The sequence below is a fragment of the Pezoporus wallicus genome, unplaced genomic scaffold (genome assembly GCF_028554395.1).
Source record: "Pezoporus wallicus isolate ANWC-B61680 ecotype Strahan unplaced genomic scaffold, APGP_CSIRO_Pwel_v1 contig_8089, whole genome shotgun sequence".
NCBI lineage: Eukaryota > Metazoa > Chordata > Aves > Psittaciformes > Psittacidae > Pezoporus > Pezoporus wallicus.
In genome coordinates, this window is record NW_026637801.1 from 266,008 (window position 1) to 283,849 (window position 17,842).

At 42.4% G+C, this 17,842-nt stretch overlaps 1 long non-coding RNA gene across 3 annotated transcripts; it reads right to left on the minus strand.

Annotated features, from left to right (window-relative positions):
* Positions 1–7,020: 7,020 nt before the first annotated feature.
* LOC130598326 (uncharacterized) lies at positions 7,021–17,706 on the minus strand. 3 transcript variants are annotated; one of them, XR_008971987.1, is made up of 4 exons: positions 17,513–17,706; positions 9,573–9,682; positions 9,113–9,396; positions 7,021–7,119 (listed from the first exon to the last, which is right to left on the minus strand). It is a non-coding gene; the product is annotated as an uncharacterized LOC130598326 (long non-coding RNA). The 3 variants fall into 3 exon arrangements; XR_008971986.1 differs by lacking the exon at positions 17,513–17,706 and having other exon boundaries at positions 9,573–9,703; XR_008971988.1 differs by lacking the exon at positions 17,513–17,706 and having other exon boundaries at positions 7,027–7,182; positions 9,573–9,703.
* Between the last annotated feature and the right edge of the window lie 136 nt (positions 17,707–17,842).

Genomic DNA, 17,842 nt, shown 5'->3' on the forward strand with positions numbered 1-17,842 from the left:
ATAGATATAGATGACATAGATACCATAGATATATAGATATAGATCAGATATATAGATATATATCACAAAGTGACCTCATACTGTAAAGGTTTAATGTTCCTGCGTTTTCACATTTAATAAAACTAGCCCAGCAAGTTTCCTTCTAGTAAGAAACAACACCCACTCCCCCTTCTATATCCCTCCTCTTCCCTGAGATTTACACAGGGTTTGCTTACCTATTGTGCATCAGTAACCTTAATGTTAGCTCCCTACCAGGGATTTTCCAGTTTTCTCATTCCATTCTGCATCCTGCCCTGCCTGGTTCTGTCTGGGAGTCACAACATTTTAGCTGAAGGACAGTGATGGGTTTCTCCCTCAGGGACACCACCAGCCTCTAGTACCTGTGATCACACTGTGTGCTAAACACGCATCCATGGTCCTTCACAGATCCACACCAGCCTCCTCCCAGGCAGATTGTGTTCAGACATGTGTCTGTGTTCAATAAAACTCACCATGGAATGAGTCAGATGTCCTACTGGCACACAGATTGCTGATTAGCAAACTGTAAAAGTTACCTATGAAGAACTATGTCTAAAACCACTCAGTTGTACGCGCTGCGTTACGTAGCACTGTTGCTTTTCAAAGGATTGCCCTATACGTGAAGAAAAGCCCTTTAGTTCCTTACTCCTTCTGCAAAGGACTGAGGAGAAAAACACTCAGAAATTATTTGTAGGATTATTTATCAAAATCATTTCAAAATATTAAGGGGGCTTGAAATATCTTCAAAGCTCCACAGAGCGAGATAGTTAAATCAAGTATAAATTATGCATTATTATCTACCTATCACACAGAGCAGTGTTGCATCCTACAGGGTACTGCATGTTCATTGGTGGGCCAAGAACTTCATAGAAGTAGAGCTATCACCAATTTATAGCCAAACCTAATGAAGCAGTATGTGTAAAGCACTTGGGACCTTCAGTTAAAAGTATTATGATATTATAGCACTTAGGGGCATAAAAGCCAGTCTGATAACCAGTTGCAGAACAATTAAATCCAAGTATGTGTCCACACAGAAACAACAGAAGTGGGTAATTACACATGGCTGACAGGAAGAACGTGAGCAAGAGATGCTGCACCAGTGCCTCTGCTCTGTGGCAGTCCCAAAAGGCACTCAGAAAACATTTCAAGGGGATCAAAGCTGCCTCATGGGCACTATACAAATTCACCATCGTAAACACTGAATAATACATTACAGTAATCTGATTGCTATTGACTGTTACAGTTGCATGTGTGACCTTGGGCATACATTAATCAAAGGGAGCCGTTCATATTTCCATCCTGTATCCTGCAGCGATGTGCAAAACTCATCTCAAATCTCTGCTTGTCCCTGTATCTCTTTCGGTTCCATCTGATGTCACTTGGAAATGCAGGCTGGTATTTGGAGGGAAATGGCTTTTTCTATCCTCCCCTCTTTGTTTGAATACACACACATGCGCCAATATAGAATAATAAAAGCAGGTACCTTTTTGTCCACCCAGTGCTCTCTGAACCCAATTTAGCAAGTGTTGTAATCTGAAAGAGCATTCAAACTTTAGAGTAATTGGTTTCTCAGCAGAAACTATAACTAATCCAAGGCTCCATTTGGAATTTCACCAAATGTGCTTATTATTTACCCTAAGAAAGGATACATTGTCAAAATAAAAGATCCCATTGCTTTCATCTACCTAGCACAATGCAGTGCGTATAATGTGCTGCTCACACAAGGTGCATCAAGGCTTAGACTGGAGAAACCAATCTCATCAGTTCCTTTTCCTTTTCTCATTAACAGAAGACAGTGAATACAAGAAAGAGCTGACAATGTGTTGAAAGCAAATTGAATAGGCATTGCTTTGCCTGCAGTGATTCTCTTATCCTTCCCCCAAGGCTCTCAGATGATACTTAGCACATGATAGTGCAAAAACCTCAGGTACATGCTGACTGCCATGCTGCCTCCTGCCCCAAGGTGGTCTTTGAGTAAGGAGAGCCTTCCCCCAGGCTGTGTGTTTAATCCCAAGTGAAGGGCTCTCTCAGAGCTTGGTGTAAAAGTTATAAAACCAGACTGGGTTTGGTATGGTTTCAGAGCACTGGCATGCAAACACATTTTTCTAACAACTTTATTCCATCACCTGAGAGCTAAGCACAATAGTCAATAATTCAAGGTAAAGGACTAAAAAAAGGCTGGGATTATTCCCCAAGCAAGTACTGTAAATTCAGACCATTTATATTCCAGATCAAATTTAAACAAGTTATGGTAATACCAATACTATATGAGTAGTTTGCTCTACACCCACAGCTACCTGCTTTTTAACTGTTTGATTTAAAAATAAATAAAAGTTTTAAAAGTCTTGCAATGCTTTTACTCCAAGCTCTCTCTGTGCTTTGTCAGAGTGTCGAGGAGCTGCTGAAGAATACCTGGGCCTGAAGGAGACATAAAGAGGAGCAGGCTGTATGCTCACTGCTGACAATCAAGCAGTCCTCCCTCCTGGCGATGTGAAAGCACAGAACTTAATTAAGAAGTCCCATTTTGTCTACAAAGCCTTTTATGATCCACGGCCTTTGCTCAGATACACTTACTTTTTCCATCAGTCACATCAGGAGCCGCGGGTTGCTGCAGAGCGTTGCCTGGGGACCCCCTGGAAGCTTTCTCCTTTATAAATCTTTCACACCGGTTCTATTACCTGGAGTGGACTTCCACAGCCTGCTCCCTGCAGACCTTCATCAACCCTACGTGCATATGCCACGACAAAGAAAAATAGCGCATGTAGACCACTCTTCCTCCTCTTTTCATTAAGCAGCAGCTCTTCAGCCCATAACAGTGTTTCAGGATAAATTAATAGATGTTTTAGAAGTCGTCTTAGAAAGATGGACCAAATTTCGTAAGGAGAATCTCAAGGCCTTATTAATCCCTTGGTTACAGCTATGAGTGGCCAGGGAATCTGGAGAAGAAATGTTAGATGTCGGACCCCCTCGGAAATGAAAAGTGATTGCAGAGTTTTGATGTCTTTGTGGGCTGCTATCTCAATACAGAATGGTCATGCATTGGAAATCATGCTGCAAAAGGATCTGTCTTGTCCCTACTAACTTCTCTCCTCACATCCCACAAGAAAACCTTTATTCATCCCCACATGGAAGTCCAAAAGGGAGAACTGCTGGATGTAGAAAATAAGAATGTTTCAAGGGTAAAAACTAACTCTGGAGAGAGATCCAGGAATTCATTCCCCTGAACTCGAGGTTCAAGAAGTAATTTGAAAGAATGGCTGGAGACTGCAATCTGCAGTGCCTGGCTATGTTTTCCTCCTATGAGCCATACAGCTGATCTTAAAAACTGCTCTCCCTTCTCACTAGGAAAGGCTGGAGTTAAGGAACCTCAATCTCACTTACACAAGTTTATAGCCAGCATAACTTCTGCCTCTTGTGGGTGTTACTTTTGATTTATACTCATGACGCCAAGAAGAAAATCAGATCAAGGGAATATAAATCAAACAGAGATCAATACTGAGTATCAAGGTACTAATTCTATCTCCTGAAACAACCCTTACAAGCTGCAGGAGGCTGGGAGACAACTCCCTTGGGGCAGGCACAGCAGATTTATCTCAAGCTCTGGTCCTGGTACAGGGGAGATGTTGGAGGTGGAAGGGGATGGGTCTGCACTGAATGCTATTAAGAATCTGTGTCTGTCTGGGCTGTCAAGCAGTCTGTAGGCAGCTTTGGGAGGTTGTCATAAATCAGTGCACCCTTGCACTGGGGACTGGTGATGAGAGCCAACTTGGTTTGAAATCATATTTCACTGTGTTTTGCTTTCAGGAACCACTACAGAACCTCAGCCTCATGCTTCTTCTTATAGAAGGTCCACAGGATAAGAAACAGTAGGTGGCTGAGAGCTCTTCCCCAAAACCAAACTCTCCCAAATGGCATAGCAATGTCTTCTTCATCTCCCTCCAGTGACACCACAGCAGTAAAGCTGGTCTTTAAAGTGTACTGAAATGTTTCATGACTTGAGCAAACGTGCACTGGCTGGAAAAAGGCTGCTCTGTTGGTCCATGGGAGAACACAGTGCAGTGGTTCAGTGCTCTGTAGGCAGCCCACAAAGTGCCAGGCAGATGCTCACATGAGCCAACAGCTTGTCTGCTGGAGTCTTAATTTGGTTTTAGGAGACATAGTAAAAAGAATGAGGCACTTTGGCTGCTTTATGCTAGCACTGGTAAATGTGACTCTATAGATTATAGAAGTCTGAAATCAAAAGGCTCAGAAGCGGAGGAGTGGGAGAGAAAGAGAAAACAGGCAAGTATTTCGTACATTAGGAAATTTTACACCTTATTGATCAAAGCACAAATTGTGCAGGGCCTTACTTTGTAGAAATTTTCAGAGAAGTGAGATGGAAAGGGGAGATTTGTTTGGGGTAGAAGAGGGGCTGGTCAGGAGAGATTGATGGCATGTTAAATTGCAATAGCTGATAGCATAATTAAGTAATAAAACTCTCCAAGCAGTAATTATAGTACATGTCAAGCAGAGTTATAAGGCAGGAGGTCAAAGGGCAAGTGATTAACCATCTCAGAAGTGTAACAATCCCCTGGAAATGCCCAGCCCAGACTGCTGCTGCTTCAGTGAAATATAATTTAATAAGTGGCAGAGAGTAGGACCAGCTTTCTGTTTCAACTCTGAGCTGATGGCAGCGCCTCCCATCGGTCGCCAGCATCCATGAAGAAGAGTCAGGGGAGCTGCCCAGGTTCCTCATTATGAGGCTGAACACGCGATTCCTCACTTTGTGCCTGTGAAGCCCAGACTTCCCTTGACTTCCCCTCCTTGGAGCTGGGCTGTGGTACCCAAGGCAACGCTGTTTCACCTGTCCCAGCACTAGCTGAAGCCAGCACACATTGAGCTGTTTGATTTTGCTCCAGACAGGACCAGGAGCAGTCAGCTGAAGATTCGTTTTAGAAAGCTCTTCCTCACTGTCCTGTTGCAATTGCAGCAGTCTCCTAGCAAAGGTGTGGTGCTTTATTTGAATGGATCTAAGATCTCTATTGAAACATGCAGAGGATAATTCCTGTTCCTGTAGATTTCACATAGAGACGTTTCTACTTCATTAGTTCCAAAGAAATAAAGGAAAACAACCCTGATCTTTATCTCAGTACAGAGATACATAAAATCGTATTTTTTTCTGAAAGTCATTCTGCCTGCTGCTTCAGCAATAAATCCATTAATGAACTAAGATACCTTCATTCAGACTTCAGAAACTTGTGGCTGGGCTGAGCTCATGACCCTGATGGTTTTTATAGGTCAGTACTCCTTATGTACACTTAGACATCATTCATACAGATGCCAGTCCTCTGCTGAGCTTTGCTACCCTGCTGCTAAGTATAGAAAAAAGGTCTAAATTAGTTGCTTTTTAATTTCATGTGCTTCTTACTCAAGGAAAAGGAGATCTTGACTTAACTTCTTTAAACACTTTGTTATTTTTTATATCTATCATCACCCCTTATTCCTCTAACGTCTAAGATATATAGTTCTAATCTTTTAATCTCTCTACACGCTGCGGCTTTCTATTCCCTTAATCATTTTCACTACCTTCCCTAGACCTTTTTCATTTCTGTTCTATCCTTCTGTAAGACTGGAAAGCAAAGCTGAGCAAAGTATCCATGCTGAGGTGTCACTTCACGTTAAAGATACGCAATAATTTTGTGCTTTCGGCTAGCTTTTTCTTATACAAATGAACATTTTGTATGGCCACCATTTCTTATTAAATAAATGCCTGTTGGAAATGTTACCTTGTTCCTCTCCTGACTACCTACAGTTAATTTAACACCAGCGTCACATATGAGTAGTTTAAATTGGGTTTCTTTTTCCTTTCAGTATGCTTCACCTTATGCTTACTTCAACTGAGCTGGGCCCTGAAGTGTAGCCCACCTCGCTCTTCAAGAGACTCCCGAAATGATTTTCAGTTTTATTGCTGCTTTTGGCAATCAAAATCATTATTTTGGCTCAATGATCGGGCTGGTCTGGAGCATCGCAGCACCAGTCTTACCCTGACATGGTTATTACTCCTTCCTTCGGAAGAGAAACGATGCCCATGTAGCTGATCACTCTCCCAAGAAACGTTTGTAGGAGACTATTTAAAACATCTTTGTAGATGGAAACTGTTGAAAACCTTCTCCACACTGCTGCAGGAACATGAGGAAGTGTAATAGATTAGAGAAAAATGATTATTTTTTCACAGAACAGTATGGGTTTGTCCATGAGATAACATTAAGCAGCATTTTATAACTACCATATTTTTAGTTCATTTATTTGATTAACGTGAGTATTGTTTCTCCTTGCTTGCCAGGTGTTTCCTAATATGAGAACTCCACAGATATTATGTAGCTGAGACTCCTGCAGCACACTGTGCGCCTGGCACTACATAAGCAAGCTGGTGTGTTTGCTCCTGACTTATGGTCAGAGAAGTAGCATCTTTCGGCTCTATTTCCATGTCTGGATAATGCAGATCACAATATTGACTTTTTTGTTTGTTAAGTACATTGAACCCACTCATAGCAACTAAATTACAAAGACTTTTTCATCTATCCATGTGATGCATGCAGGTACTGCAATATCTTTCTATTTTGCAATAAAATCCCCTCTTAAATCATCGTAACACCAAGTTTCCATTAACCCTACTGACTGTAAATAAATATCAGTGCTAGAAGGACACTTACTGTTATTTGCCATTTGAAATGTTCATACACGCAGCCTTATGAGCATCCAGGGAGGCTGTGTAGGCACAAGAACCTGCCTGTAACTTCCAAGGACCACAACACTCACCACCTGCATAAGCCAATAAATACATAAATAAGTCAAATAGTACTGATTTCAATGACAAAATTTAACTCCTCACTTTAATAGGTAATAAAAATTCCTGCCTTCCTCTCCCTTCACCCACACTCTTCCCCAGCCTCAGTTATGAATCACTTCTTTGTTCCAACATAGTGGCAGAGGAATGCTGTCTCCAGTGCTATTTCCTTACTGTGTGTACGTGTATGTGCATAAGAAACTTTTTCCTCCTCCTTTGTTCTCTCTTGGGTCTTATTAAACGCAGCACTCTCCAGTCCCTTGTGGTGAGCAAAGCTGGGGAGGATGAAGGAGATGCTCCACTGGGTATAACAAAGAGGTTTGTGGTAGAGCTGATGGCTGCAAAAAGGTAAGAGTTATTCCTGGAACAGCAGAGGGAAGGAAGTATTTCCCTCTGTGAGGATAATTCTGGAGTTTGTTATACGAGAATGAGGAAGGGATCCCTTAATAATGCAGAAATTAAAGAAACTCAAAGTACGATCATCATTGCTACTAACGGCCTTACAACACACCTTTAATGAAGCGTGGGCATATATCACATTTCCAGCTTGAAAACAGGAGCACAAACACCATTAAATAGAAACTCAATTATACAAAACTCTGTAATGGGTGTTTCTATGTTTTGGCTGTGCATTAAGCAATGTTCCTGAAAAGCACTGACAAAATTAAATCATTCAATCTTTGTCACAAATGTTTACTGAGTAAACATGACAAAAAGTCTGCAAATACAGGAAATCTATTATGAGGCTAAGTGCTTCCTTTGCATGGTGGACCCTTTAAATACCCACTTCAGTCTCAAAACCGTATTTCAGGAGGTACCTTTCCAAACAGGGAGGTTTGCTGAGCAGCATGCCAGTGATGGCAAATAGGCAACCTAAAATAGATGAGAAGGCTTGTTGAGATAAATTTCTAACTCTACAGCCGGCAGTAAAATAAAAGATGGCAATTCATGCAAACAGGCTTCAAAATGCAGCACTTCTTTGTGGTTAAAGATACTGACACTTCCTGAGAGTTTTCCTCTTTTCGAGCACAGACAGAGTACGTGACCCTCCCTGTGGTCCTGGCATCAGAAAACTCCACGTGGGAGTTTTGGTTTCTGGGAAATGGTGAATTCTTAAGCACAAACCCGAGTTTGGAAAAGCCAGGTTTTCCTCTGAAATGGCAATCTCAGGTACACTATTGGCTGTATTGAGTACTTGGTTACTGACTATTACAGTCTAAGTGCTCCCCCGTGTGTTTGCTCTCACCCTCTTGCTGTAATTTTGGCATAGAAATTCCCTACAAGCTTAATAATAAGAAGAATAAAAAGCTGGGTGAAAACTCAGTACATTTCAGCCCAATTTCTAGCTCATCTCTATTAAATACCAAACCTTTCTCAGAAAAACCTTAGATATTTCGGGTTCTTAGTCATGGTCACACTTCTGTCTCTCTGGGGTTTTAGGAATCAGTCTCTGAACTGCCTGATGGGTGGATTGAAGCAGGTTCATTGCCAGATCAGGTCTGTGTGGGATGGGAGAGGTGCTGTGGAGTTGTCATCTGCCTCTCAGATGCCCCCAGGACTGGAAATAACTCAGAGGGATGAGGAGGCAAAGGAGCATTTTCACCCTGTTGTGGAGCTCAGAGAGTCTCTTCAGGAAGACCCTGTGAAGAATAAAACCTTTTCTGCCAAGAACTTGGTCCAACACACTGAGCAACAGCAAAGAAAGCATCGCAAACTGCACACGTTGACCATTTGTGCCAACCAGATGTCTTGGAAACCCATCAGAAATGAAGCTGTAGCTGATAAACTTTCCTTTTGTATTTGTTTGCTGCTCGTTATGAGGGCTTCAGGACAGCCCAATGTACTTGGATAACAGCAATGGAAAGTTTTCAGGTTCTGATGTGGTGTCTGCTCTGGAGGAGCAGAGTTTGCTAAATCAGGCTGCAGTGCATACACCAAGTTACGTGACACAGGCGTAGATGAAGGGCAGATATATTTCTGAGTTTGCTATCTGATGTACTCCATTGATTTTCTAGGCAAATCTTTTCAACTCTGTGCCTAAGATTACTCCTGCCTTCAATGAGCAATGTGCGATATAAAGTGGCTGCCTCTCACAGACCCTACGGGCCTTTAACTGAGGTTTGTAACATCAATTTCGCTCAAGATGTCACTAATAATTCAAAAGCAACAAGTGGCATGAATGAGCCTTGTACCTGTGAATAAACATTTAGATTTGCAGCAATCATTTTTCACCTATAAAAGTAAAGTTTGCAACACCTGTCCTTGTACCTTGGAAAAGTCTTCCAGGATCTCTCCTTACCCAGGCATCAAGAGTTCTTCCTCTGTCCTGCAGACTCCAGCTTCCCATTTCACACACAGCTTTGTAGCCACTAATCCGTTCCCCCTGCACGGTATTACATGGATAATTGTGTAGATACTAGACGTCTTTCAGCAGACTTACTGGAATATCTTGCACCACCATACAGCACATCTCTTTTATTTAAAAACTTCAGATGGTCTGTTTAACATTCATCTTTTTTGACATTCTTCCATCGATTCACTTCGGCGACTTCCTAAGCAGATGCAAGAATACATTTTAGCTGAATTTCAGGGGATACTTATTGCATGTTAAATACCACCAGGCAATTATTTAATGAGGTTTAACAAGTATGTAATAGATAGATTACTTATGACCTAGATGTGAAACCTCAACGAATATGTTTAATCAATTGGCATTCAATTAACATACATTAGGCTTTTCCTGCAGCACAGTGCTTTATTTTAGCTGTCTGGCTGACAGACCAGGCTTGAATACTTGTTAACCACTTACTGGCTGTAAGTTTAGGTTCAATATTGTACCTGCAATTAAAAAAAAAACAACCAAAATTATTTGCAAACCTGCTCTTGGTGAGTTTATGGGCCTGTAATTACCCATTTAGAAGTGTAAGTCCCATTTGGTGCATCAGTATTCTCTGTCATCTTCTCAACATTCACAATTGTTGGGACCTTTCTATGCCCCAGGCAGTTATGTCCATACCTTTTCTCTTATTCAGCAAAAGAAACTAGCTAGACCCTTCTTTTGAATGTCAACATTTTCACTGGCTATGAGAAGGTAATATAGGATTGAAGTGGCATATAAAGGAGCATTAGTGATGGATGTCCTAGGGTGGAAACATCACAAACAACCCAGCAATTCCTCTTCATCTCTGTAGTGCTATAGCTTTAAAAGCTTAATAAGGAACAACAAATTTGTATGGCTCTTTGTCCAGTTGTATTCATTAATTTGCATGCAACTTGTGCTTTTTGTTCTCACCATCAGTAGGAAAATTGTCTCTCTTCAAAAACTGTCAGAAATACATAAAGCACTATTAAATAATGTTGAAAGCAAGCTTAGCCAGGAAAACTGATGAGAAAGGAATTCATTTTCACACCAAGTGCTACAGAGGCTGTGTAACATGTCATGTCTTCAGCTTCACACAGGGATTTGGAAACACCCTTGTCCCACCTCTGTGAGCATGAACAGCTAAACCATTTGCTTCATCTGGTTGAGAAGAGCAGAGGAAGGCAGAAAGCATGGGTAATGCTGAATAATAAACAGGTTGGTTTTGCTACAGAGATGTATATCTACAGCATGTTCCACGCAGAGCTCTGCAATATGGTTTCTAAACTCTGTCCTTTAACCCCAGTCTAATTCCCCATCTGACTTTCCAGGCTTCATGTCACCATTTGCTGCACAAGGAATAAGGCAGAGTTTTTGGAAAATGGAAGGTGGTTTTGTGAAGACAGAAGCCACAGTGGGAGAAGTGAGAAAAACGACCCAAATCTTGGCGTACTTCTAACTGGCTGAAGAATACATAAAATACCCATTTTGGTTCAATTTCCCATCTTTCAAACAGAAGCCTCAGTGCGCTCTGAGGGAAGAGCTGGAGAGGAGGTTAAAACATTGCAGCATCCTCATGCATACTCTCTGCACATCAAATCATAGTCATAGAATAGATAGGCTTGGAAAGGACCTTAAGATCATCTAGTTCCGATCCCCCTGCCATGGGCAGGGACACCTCACACTAAACCATGTCACCCAAGGCTTCGTCCAACCTGGTCTTGAACACTGCCAGGGATGGAGCATTCACAACCTCCCTGGGCAACCCATTCCAGTGCCTCACCACCCTAACAGGGAAGAATTTCCTCCTTATATCCAATCTAAACTTCCCCTGTTTAAGTTTTAACCCGTTACCCCTTGTCCTGTCACTACAGTCCTTCATGAAGAGTCCCTCCCCAGCATCCCTATAGGCCCTCTTCAGATACTGGAAGCTGCTATGAGGTAAGACAGAGCGTGCGCTAGAGGAATAGCTGTGTGCCTTTGTCCTGTTTGAATTCACATCTTTATCTCGGAGGAAGTTTCTTTCTAGAAATTCTGTGGCTTTGGCTGATTTACCATGTTCTGTACTTTACAAACACGACTTTCCAGCACCAGATCTCACAGTTGCAGGCAAACTTGGGTATCAAGGTCTGAAAGGCTGCAAAGCAAGAAGATACATTTTGTTCTTTTCTTCTGCAGAAAGGACACCCTGCAAGATTAAAGTAACTGGATTTTGATCAGCATTTCCCATTTGCACTGGACTCTTTACGAATTGAAATGTAAAAGGTCAAAGCTCCAAAAGCATTTTTCATTTCTAAAGAGGTTTGTTCACCACTGTAATTTAATAGCCATGCCAAAGCTGATAAGATTTTGGAATCCGTCCATGGCGTGTATTGATGTCACAGGTCAAAAATAAAGGCTTCAATGTAATTTATTTCTCCAAGCACAGTGAAGATAATAACTCAAGCACAGAGCAATATGTTAAAACTAAATTATATTCAATAAAGATGACTTATGCCAGTCTTCTAAAAACTAAATACACTTGGCTCAACCCGCATGTGCTCATTACTCTGCTATGATGGCCTCCGAGAGGTACTTTGGCATCGTGCAGTGGCCAACCTATGATTCTGGATGCGGGGTTTGAGAGCACTGCAAGGGCATAAAGCTTGTTCCTCCTTTCTCTGTTGCAAATCTGACTTGAGAGAGCATTTTCCTGCACCAGCTTCTCCTTCTGTTTTGCTTTCTGCTGGATGGAATGATGCATAAGAACAAAAATTCATTCCTGCTATAAATAGTCTGTGCATGTGATACAAGGGGGAGGAGAGCAGATGCTGCACACATAGCTTCAACTGGAATGTCATGCTTTAGCACTGAGTTAGGGATGGGGGAAGGGGGCTCTTTCCAAACACTGGGAAAGAAAGAAAAACACTTTCCAAACAGAATAGGTACACAGCAGAGGCAGCCATATACAGCATTTCCTCTATCACTCACACTGTAATTTAGAGATTCTAACACTGAGGTCCAGCAGTTGGCTCATTCTTAGTCTTTCGTCCACTGATCTGAAGGAAATGATTGACAGTGACTCTGTTCTCCCATGTGGATATTTCTGGATGCAGGAAAACCAACATTGTCATCAGTGGAGTGTGGAACTTCACCCATTCATCCAAACAGAAATCAGAGTTTCAGTACCATCCCTGAATTATCTTTTAGCTTTTGCTCATTTTTATAACTGTTTTAGCACATTGTTTCTGGTTGTAAGAGTTTTTCACATGATCAAGAAGTTCTTTGCATGCCTCTCATTTGAGGTAACGAGATTTGATTTGGGCTACTGGCTTCTGACTGGAAGCCACCAGACTATTTTAGGCAGTAAATCTTCCTGTGAATGTGTAAAGTCATAAAAAGGTTGTATTTGATTTGAAAGAATTTCATAGGTTTGTGCCATCACGGTTTAGTTCTCAAGACTCTTGTAAGAACTGAAGAGACAAACTGTGCCTCCCAGATGCAGGGCTATGGAGCTGTCTAAGCACTGGAGATACCATCAAGGAGAACCCAGATTGCTCTGCTCACAGCCCCTGACTGAGATATACCCAGGGAGAGGCAGCAAACCTGTGATCTCAGTATGCAAGCAAACACCAAGGATGCTGCACTGGATAAACCTAGAGGATCCGTGACGAGCTCTAGAATCTATAAACCAATGTAACATCAGCTGGTGTGCTGCTCCAGAGCTGCACTTATCTGTAGCAGCAGAGTCATGCTGGGAGCAGCAATACCTCTGCACAAGTTTGCATGGAGTCTGAAATCTCTAGGTTACGTGGATGATTAAAGTTGTAGTACAGTGTCTACACAACTAACAATTTTCAGTAATTTGTGTGTCAGAAGAATTGCTTATACACTGGTATCTAGGGAGCCGACTGTAATTTACCTGACAGCAAACACCTACAAAGAAGTACAGGCATGAGTGGAAGGGTCAGGTCTGTAGTTGTTTCCAGACTCTAATGAAAATCCTGGCATGACTTCCTCTAAACAATGGGAGATTTCAGTTGGGAAAAATCAAGCACTGCGAGGAAAAGCAATCAAATAGCAGTCTTCATTATGCAAATCAAAACGGCAAAAGATTGGTGACATTTACCCTGCTCTCACAGCTGCAGTTGCAGAATGACCATTGGATACAGACTGAATGAGGCCAGAAGGAATCATAATTTGCATGGGAAGGTTTAGGATTAAACTAAAAAGCAAATAAAGTCCTAATTCATTAACCAAACTGACAGCGAAAGGCTGTAAGACAAGCACAGAATCAACTTCAATTTGAACTGAAAAATAAATCAGGCACTACAAGGCTTTGATTTACAGATCATACATCTTCCTGCAGGATGCCATCAACCAGTAACCACCACTGCCAGCTTACAGGCAAGTAAACCTCAAGTCGGGGTAGGGGAGGTCATCTAGATTATGTGTGAAAGAGTTGAGACAACAATATCAGCTTCTCTGAAATGATACTCATGAACACAGCAGCAGAAGTTCCCTATAAAACAAAGAACAATGATGGAAAACGCCACGTGAGGCAAGACAAGAGGAATGAGATGGATCATGAAGCCAAAAGTGGCTTCTCAAAGAAGTGACAGGAAAACACTTCATCCAATTGCTGAGGTCCTTAATACACGCTACAGCAGCTGGAGCCCCTTTTAGGGATTAATACAGAAAGATTTTTAACAGCCAAAAGCAAAAGGTGAAGTGGCCAAACCACTTTTAGAAAGCATAAGACAGGCAGAAACTGTATGGAGCTATTAAGAAAAACAACAGTGAAACACTGCATAGAAAACTCAACAGCAGTTTTGTTGAGGTCCATCAGGGCTGCTGATGTCCATCAGTCACTGTTTGCTGGGAACACAGGGACAAACATCTGCTCTGCAAGGCCTCAAAACCTGGTGCCTGCAAAGCTCTGCACGGGAATAGCAGAATGGCTCTGCAACCACGGTAGAGAAGAAACAAGGTGAATTGGGGGTTTTTTTGAGTGTTTTTCTCATCAAAATAGTACAGTTGGTTATAGTAAGGCCTGCAAGAGGAGTCTGACCCCGAGGACTGTATGTTTACTATATGAACAAATCAAAAAAGCATTGATTGTAATGAAGGAATAAATAATCAGCTGACAAGTCCCTAGGCTCAGGGAAACATCGTCATTTAACTTCTATATTGCAAATAAAACACTCAACAGTGTCCACTGCAAGTGCATCTGGAGGTATAAGACAATACAAAGATGTGCCCTCTGCCAGGTCTTGTCCCATGGTCAGGGTGAGCACAGTGGCAGTTTGTTTGCCTGATGCTACCACAGTGCTGAAGTCAAAAGCGAGTTCTCCCACACCTACTACTTGGCCTTGCCCCCAGCTTCACTGCAAGAAACAAATAACCATTTCCCTTATGAAATGCAGAACGTGCTTTCAACGACAGCTATTCTAAGAAAAAATAATCAAATATTGTAATGACAGCATCACTCTTGTAATTGACAGCTTAGCCAACACTGAAGTGAGGACCAGAAGGCTTTGCAGAACTGTGGGGAAAACACTGATAATATTCACATTGAAAACACTCTTAGCACTCACTGCAGTAAAAACTCAAGAACAGCTTTAGAAGGTAGGGATGACAACCAACTTCTTTACATATGCTGGCAGCAACTATCTCCTGTGCCATGGAGATTTCAGAAAGGAAATAAGGCTGTGAATTAGCAGACGGGCATTGCCTGTACCACCTTAAAAATATTTGGTTATTGAAATTCCACAGCTTAGCATCAGAAAGGGCTTTTTTGCCTTTTTCATTTACATCTTAACATATGGATGTGAGAACTGAAAATCCATAGCAGATACAAGCAGATATGAAATGCCTTTGAAAGCAAATGCCATAGAAAGCTCTTGATAGCAAGCAAAATTCCCTTGTAAAAAATCAGGGAATGATCAGATCTCAGCAATCACACTCTCTGAAGTTATCCAAAAGAGAGAGTCTGATGTGCCTGCTAAGGAGAAGGTCAGCACAAATGCCCACATCTGGACCACAGAAAGAATATGTGGGGGATCCGTCTGAAAGGTCCCCTCCTAACTCTACTCGCCCTCTAGTCAGACGAGAGCATTTAGTACATTTAACAATATAAGCTCCATGCAAAGGTAGGCTGGATGTAGGATGTCTTTTAAAAACTGCTGGGGAGGTCTGGAATGAATGCAGTGGTGTGAGACAAAAACTGTTGCATTGAGCTTAAAAATAAACGGATGGGTAGGAGGGGTGGATAGAGCAGGGAGCATCTGGAAGCAACAGAGGAGGAAGGAAATAGTCCCTGAAAGAAACATGAAGAAGGAAAAGCTGCTGATAACAAAAGGCCTGAGGGAGGGCAAATGCAAAGGGAAGTGATTTGGAAAGCAATAATAGGCAAACCAGTTAAGTAGGAAACTGGCCAGCTGAGAAGTTTCAAAGGTGTCTGTATGCACATGCGAGAGAAAGAGGACAAAGGGAATAAAAAATAGTATGCAGAAAATGAGGAGGCTGTGGTGGATGAGGAGTGCTGCTCTGCAGGCAGCCATGGGGCACTGCAAAGGATGTACAGCACGCAGCAGAGCACATGCTGGGGTCAGAGCAGTGAATCAAATGGGTCAAAACTGATTCTGAATTTGCTAATTCCATCAGGACCATCTAGACAAAACACTGAGGGCAGTAGTTCTGGCTTCCTGACATAGCTCAGCTTGCTCAGAGGGGGCATCTCACACACTTTTCCTCTCGAGGTCAGGAGGAAGCAGAGCGTTAGATCACATTCCCACTATTAATACCCATCAAGCCTTTTGGCTGGCTTCCTAGATCCAGGATGGATGATCTACAAGTAGATCTGAGCGACAGGTTTTTCTGTTTTGCCCACTGGTATTACAAGACTTTTTGCCTCTCCTCTGCAATCCTCCCTGGGGGTCAAGCAATGCGGAAGGGATGCCAGACTCTTAGGGAATGTGTGCTCCCCTCTGGTCTTGATGCTCTGCAGCTGCACAGCCTTGGAGCAGCTCCAGCCACAAGTTAGAATTAATTTGCTATTAACTCAGCCTATTTCTAATAAAAAAAATAATAGCAGCACTACTGGGTCAGACCAAATGTCCATCTGGCCTAGTTTCCTCTAAAGAAAGAGGTTTAAAAAGCTGTAAGAGTTGCTCACAAGGTGAGTAGAGGTGGGTGAACATACTCAATTAAATTCCATAGGTTTAACACCGTTTAGTGCAAGGGGAAATACATTTCTGCTGCTTATTATGTTCTGCAGCAGGTTCAGGACTATTCTGCAACTAAACTGATAGATCAGTAGTAGTGAAGGATACTAAAAACATTGGTTTAAACAGATTTCTTTGTTTGCTAGTCAACCAGCCATGGGGCAAATGCTTGCATCACACAGAAAGTGAACGGGGTCAGGACTCTTACAAACAGACCTCAAGAAGCATGAGAAAGGTGACTAATTTTGGAGGCACTGTAGCTCCAGAAGACTGGGGTTGTCTTAGACAGGGCAATGGGAAAATCCAACAGAGAGCTGAGGTCTCTTATCCCCACTGACCTTGATCTCTGTCACAGAGCAGGTTTGCAGACAGGGGAAGACTTCGAAGCCTTTTTCTGTCCCAGCAAACTGCAGTAGATGTAAGCTCAGGCAGCATGCCTGTGGTCCCATCCATCCAGCACGGCCCAGTTACAGCGAGAACAAGGATTCTGGCTTTCAGTGAGCACATCACTTCCGCTCAAATCAAAGCTTCTGCGATGAGCTTGGCACCCCCAGCACTGCTGCACCAAGGGAGCAAACCCCAGTAAAGTCTGTGCATCAGCTGCTGGTAGCCAGGATGGTCCACGCTGATAAACAGCAAAACCATCTCCTGTACCGGCCACCGAGGGGCTGGCGACAGCCTAATGGGAAAATATCACAGGGCATAAATATAAAGGCATCCTTCCCACTGCTAGCGGCTCATTACAGCTCTGACCTCCAGGGATACGGGCTCATTTCTGTAGCTGGTGGAATTAGTGGTTTACATACAAATTATCTGATGAATGTAGCCTTGTTTTCTGTTCATGAATCATTCATGACCTGAGTCAGTTTTGGCAAAAACATGCTTTTTCTGTAAGTGTCCTCTGAATCCTTGAGGAGCACTGAGCTCACGCATGTGCACAGCCTGCCCATTACAGCTCTTTGCTACTCACAGCCTGTGACCAGGCAGGTAACTCTCCTGATCTGACTTTTGCCTCCTTCACTTCACAGCTTAACTGTTTAAAACCAGGTGTAAAATGATAATGCTGAATAGCAGTTTTCTTCAGACATGAATCCCTCTGCTTACCTTCAAAGATGTATGTGTCAGGAACTGTACTTGTTCTTCAGACTTCCCTATAGGTAAATATCTTCTTTACATGCATGTGGGCTGCCATTACACAGCATACTCCAGCACACAGTACTCGGGGTGCCCAGTCCTTACCAATAAACATTGCATAGGAATATGTTCTGTGGTCCTGACACCCAGGTCCTGTCGGTTTCTTGCAGATCCATTAAAACACATGGTAATATACTGTTCACACTTCATATTACATGGCTGTTAAAGGTGTTTGTCCCACTTCTGGCTATACAGACTTGCTCTAATTTCAAGCCTAAAGTAATTCTTGGCTTATTTAAT